The sequence below is a fragment of the Gymnoscopelus microlampas genome, assembly GCF_963454915.1.
Source record: "Gymnoscopelus microlampas genome assembly, chromosome: 23".
NCBI lineage: Eukaryota > Metazoa > Chordata > Actinopteri > Myctophiformes > Myctophidae > Gymnoscopelus > Gymnoscopelus microlampas.
In genome coordinates, this window is record NC_139960.1 from 18692835 (window position 1) to 18698834 (window position 6000).

Genomic DNA, 6000 nt, shown 5'->3' on the forward strand with positions numbered 1-6000 from the left:
TTAACTAAAGAATAAAAAAATAAAAAATATATCACTTACCCTACCTTTAAGAACCAATATGTTACTTAAAACCTATTAGTTGACCGGAGGCCCCTAGGGATCAATACTTGTTCCACTCAAATTTGGGGACAGTTCATGCAGTTTATGGAAGGTAACCCTTTAGGACCTGTGTAAATAAATAGTTCTGCTACTTCGTATTGTGGGAGGAAAATTCATGACCATATCTTATTATTTTTGTTTGTTTGTTGGTTGTTGTTGTTTTTTTGTTTTGTTTTTATGTCTTGTAACGTTTTGTTTAATTTTTGTTTTTGGATGCCAGATGCTATGTATATGTATGATTGCTATGTGTTGTCTTTTTGCTCTGTTTTTGTTTGTTGTTTTATTATAGACATTTACTACAATTGCCATATTGCTGTGTTATATACCTGAAAATGCCAAATAAATATATTGTTTTTAAAAAAAAAAATACTTGTTCCACTCCTTTTTCCCCCCTCTACAGTGTAGAGTCTACACCAAATCTCTTCTCTGAAAATAGCCGATCTACAAGCCAGGGGCGTCAATTGGGTATGGCAGGCTATTGCAGCTGCCATACCCTGGCTCCAGGGAAGAAAAAAAAAAGAAGTACTTTTTTGATAATAAATCGGGAAAATCAGGCAAAAATAAGAAGTAAATAACATAACCCTAACCTAACCCGAATCCTAACCCTAAAACCGAAATAAAGTAACCAGAAACTGGAAAAAAACGAACCCAACCCGCCCAGAACCGCACAAAAATTTTGCGCGCACGGGGTAACCTCATGCGGCGTGCATGAGGTATCGTGCATGCTGCCATACCTTAGCTTTTGCTGAACTGACGCCACTGCTACAAGCTCACAACACAAACGTGTTGTGAGCTTGTAGATGTGCTATTTTCACTGAAAGTTTGCCCCAGAATAGGGATGCTACTAGAGTTCATGTGATCAGATAGATAGACCTTTATTGACACCGTGGGGTTAATTCAGTAAGTAATAAATAAATGTTTTGTACCCATCATTTCCCTCTGTACCAGACGTTATCAGCCACAGGAGTAGTGTGGTGGTGTTTGCTTGCAGAAACACACTGCCTTTCTCACTGCATTTTGTTTTCACTGTTTGTTTTGGTAGATGGGGATGTTTTTGGGCCAAAACAAACAGTGAAAAACACCAAAATATAGCAAAGGGGCAGTGTGTTTCTGCAGGTAAACACCTCCACACTGATGAATGCTGGTATAAAATAGGGGAATGATGGGTAAAACATGTATGTATTGCTTTGTTATGGAAACACAGGGCAAAGTTACTAAACTATACCTTTAAGGAATACAATAATCACCAGAGCTAAATTCCAGACAGTAGGGCACAATCCTGCATGTCCGTTCACTCAAAGTGTTAAATGAAACACAGTCACAGAGAATGAGTGAAAACAACAGTACATGTAATTGAGAAGGGCTGGGAACATCCAAAAATACCCGTGCTCATCTCAGGGCCGCTGGCCAGAGGGATTTTTCTCAAGAAGAGGGACGGTCCCAGCAGATAAATAAACACATTGCAGCCACAGCTGTGTACATGCTGGGGCAGATTGCTATCCAAAGATAAACGGAGGGAAAACGTGGCAGACTTTCAACAACAGTCCCTGCTTTAAAAAAAAAAGAAGGGACAAAAGCCTTGGGAGGAAAAAAAAACGATTACACCATGTACGGATCAAAGGTCCACAAAACAAGTGTTGTTTTTGTCCAGCAGGAGGGAGGCAGATGGACCCTTCACCTCGACAACAAGCCATGTCAGGTCTTTCCAGCTCCTACTATCCAAGCAAGCAACCTCATCCAAATAAGAGGTCAATAATACCCAAAAGATTACGCAGAGAGAGAGAAAGATATTTTTTAAACGTCTTACATAACACGGCACCCTCTGCGTGTTCTCCTCGTTATCAAGAGACCTGCACCAGCTCATAACACCAATTACCGGGGCTGATCTCGCAGGGGACGTGAACTTAATGAGCTAGCTCGCCTATTTAAAAACTGTTAACCGTTCTCTCACCTTCGCATGTCAGTCGGTCACAGTCCATTTCTCGTGTTTCTTTTCTCCCACTAAATGATTAATGTGGTGTAGTCACACCGCCGCCTCAAGAAAGACAATCAAGATGAGAGTTGAAAACACAGAATTATATGAGCCTATACACTTCACTGGTTCACAAGGTCGGGTCTGAGGACCACCTGATTTGGGGGGGGAGGGGGTCCCTTTGTACACTATATCAATACAATCTACAATGTAGGCACTTAGCGGACGCTCTTATCCAGGGTGACTTACAATAAGCAAGGTGAATAATCACAAACATAGAATGCAGAGAGACAGTGTAGTGCCTCAAGAAACTATAAGATACCAGGTAAACAATTAACCAAGCATCAGTCTAAACCAGTGGTTCTCAACCAGTGGTCCGGGGACCACCAGTGGTCCTTGAGCGGGTACCAGGGGGTCCCCAGCAAAATGAGTTAATATAGCGTTGCAATCATTTTAACCACTGTTAGATCTGCTATTCAAAAATAGCAGATCTACAAGCCCATAGCGCGGCACCGAGTGCCACGATATGAGCTTGTAGATCTGCTATTTTTGAAAAAATCCCTGGCACAAAATATTTTTGAGATGTGGGGGGTCCCGCAGCCAAATGCATAGAATTTTGGGGGTCCTTGACATGAAAAAGGTTGAAAACCACTGGTCTAAACAATATGCCATCTAAATAACAATCTGCAGCACATTGAAACTATAGGATAGTAAAGGATACCAGGCAAACAATAAACATGACAGCTGTCTAAACAACAGGTTAAGCTAAATGAACACTGAGGATAAGACGGTGTAGATTGATAAACAAATACTAAAAAGAATCCATCTCAGAGTTACAGACCCATAAGGGTCCATTTACTTATTCTAACTTTTTGTGTTTTTCCGTAAATTAACGCCCTACTGAATACAGTTACTTTTGAATGCTGAAAAGTAACTGTAATGTTAAGTTTCCACCCGACAGAGACGATATAATATACCTTGCCATCCTCACAATAACTATGTCAGGTGAGTGCAGTGCGTTCAGACCACAATGGATCATGTTCAAAGAATGAGATGGGGGGGGGGGGGTTCATTGCAAGGGAGGACCCCCAAAATAATCTGTAGGCTTTTTTGGCCACCAGACCCCCATCAGAAAATATTTTGTGCCAGGGACCCCCCATTACAGGATTTGTGTTGTTAAAAAATATTCCCAATTTTTTTCCACATTTCTTAATAGCAGATCTACAAGCTCACAGCGCGTGGCATCGTAATGCGTTGTGAGCTTGAACCAATAGTTTTCCAATAAATGTAGTGGAGTAAAAGTACAATATTTGGATCTGAGATGTAGTGGAGTAGAAGTTAAAGTATTGAAAATTGGAAATACTCAAATAAAGTACAAATACCTTGTAAAATTGTACTCAAGTACAGTACTTGAGTAAATGTACGTAGTTACTTTACACCACTGAAAGAAATACTGAAATCAAGATTCAGACAGACATAGACGATCCTTCCATTGACCCCCAGTCACAACAGAGACTCCCCTCCCTCCATCACTGACAAGCGACCAGACAGAGAGCATCCATTCATAAAGCAAGGCTAACCCATAGGGCAAACCCCCAGACAGACAAAGGGACCATATAGTCTATAGATCCATCCATGCACCTTCATATTATAGCATAAGCTGGATGCCTATTGTATCTACAGACTGGTTTGTTGACGGTGCTATTCCATTATCTGTTTTTTTGCTACCTTTCGGCGACTGCCATGCGATATGAGGGCTCGATTTAAGTTGGGGACAAAATAATAATAATAATAATAATAATAATTATTATTATTATTATTATTATTATTATTATTATTATTATTATTATTATAAAATACAAATAAAAACAATGGTCCATTATCAAACTGAAGCCTACGAGAAGTGAAGACTTGAACAAACATGTTGTATTTAAATGCCATACCACGGCCATATAACGTTATTTCGGCTCCCCAAAGCGCGCAGGTGTGGCGCTTCTTTACGTGACCTCTCCTTTCTTCACAGTCTATTAGATCAAGTTGCATCATGAACTATTCTAGCCTTAACGTATATTAGCCTATTGTTGCACGTTAAGCATGTGCTCAAAAACCACACAATGAATTGTCTCATAAGCCATTCAAATGAATAGTAAAACATGTATTTTCCAACCGCAGGTTACTACAGTACTACCTCTGGTCCATAGCGTTGGAAGGAGTTAGCGCAGGATGCGTCTGTAGTAAAAAATAAAGCATACACTTTCGCTACTCACCAAAACAAAGACGGTTTTAAGATAATGAAAGCCTACTTTCCTTAGTGGGGACACTCAATGCCCCCCACCTCACGTCTAAAATACACTTGTTGACCAGAAAAGAAAATATTCCACCGGATGGAAACATGTTTTAGTTACTCCACTGCGCCCCCTACAGATCTGGTCAATGGAATTTTTCTATTGATAAGATCTGTAGGGGGCGCAGTGGAATAACTAAATTATCCGAATATTTTCTTTTCTGGTAAAAACGTGTGTTTTAGACGTGAGGTGGGGGGCTCCGAGTGTTCCCACTAGGGAAAGTAGGCTTTCAACATCTTAAACCCGTCTTTGTTTTGGTGAGTAGCGAAAATGTATGTTTTGTTTTCCCTAGAGACAAGAGGCTGCGCTACTGGGGTGTGCGGGCATAGCGGGCAACGGCTGAAAAGTAACATATCGTTGAGGAGAACTCCTTCTGACGCTATGGACCAGAGCTACTACTACATCAAGCCCCATGCATCTCCTCACCTGTTATATTGAGGAAACATTAATGATCGACAGACAGAACAGAACAGAACAGAAGAGACGAGACGTGTGTTGCACGACAACAATATCTAACGTTATTATAAGCTGTGTGTTGATGGAAACATCTTGTAATTATTAAGTCTTTCTTACCTGGCTGCAATTGTCGGCTTCATTTAAAACAGACACACACCTCTAGTAGAGCATGGCACACATTGTCTCTTATTTATGTCCTCACACACAGCCAGCCAGGTACACCGTTTGTTCTGTCGCAGAGAAACGAAGCACTTTAACAGAATCCCCCAAAAATATATAAAAATAAAAAGTTGCAGCCTGTCTGCTGAGAGAGACGCGCCTCCTCGCACACTGTGACTGGAGACACTTTATTGTAAGTGAAATGAAACACTGTATCCACCTACCCAGCGCCCCGCCCCCTTCTAGTCCTCACACTGCACCGGGACGCCCTCTGCTGGACCAGGCTGCCTATTGCAACTGCATGCTCTAATTACCCCCTAGCTGAGCCTGAGAGAGATGAAGCAGGGACCCCTACTACATATTATTGTATAACATAGTGTTGCAGATTAACCTTTTCATAGATTTCATAGGTAGATTCATAGACTTGATTGTTTGTTGACTTATCTTTTTTATTAATTTGTTGGATTCATGTTAATGTGTATTTTCAGACATTTAACCACCTAAACCGTCAATACTTAGAAAACTTGACTTTCACTCTGTACTTAATCTGTTCTTTTTTCCCTCTGCACCAAACCTCTTTGCCGAAAATGACAGATCTACAAGCTCACAACGCCTCGCAGCTGTGAGCTTGTAGATCTGCTATTTTTGGCTAAAGTTCTCCTCAGAATAAGGATTCTAGGGTTCAAGTGGTTAATGTAAAAAAAAAAAAATCCTATTACACAAAGATTTGTCGGCCCCCCTGTAGTAACTCTGAGGACCCCCTAGGGGTCCCGGACCCACTGTTGAAGTCCCCTGCTGCTGTAATGCGTTGGTTCTCAAAGTGGGGTCCCCTCATAGGTCCCCTCCCCAGGGGTCCTTCAGGAGATTCCAGGGGCTCCCCAGCAAAATTAGTTAATATCGCATATTTAAACAACACATGGGGGTCTCATTGTCCATTTGGAAGCCCCCCTTAGGAACCCTGAGGGGTCC

At 41.3% G+C, this 6000-nt stretch overlaps 1 protein-coding gene across 1 annotated transcript in view; it reads right to left on the bottom strand.

Annotated features, from left to right (window-relative positions):
• The window catches only part of eps8a (EGFR pathway substrate 8a, signaling adaptor), a 109177-nt gene extending 103984 nt beyond the window's left edge, over positions 1-5193 (bottom strand). Inside the window, exon 1 of the mRNA XM_084050344.1 lies at positions 4990-5193. The gene's annotated coding sequence lies outside the window, so the exon portion shown is untranslated. The remainder of the gene's footprint in view (positions 1-4989) is intronic.
• Between the last annotated feature and the right edge of the window lie 807 nt (positions 5194-6000).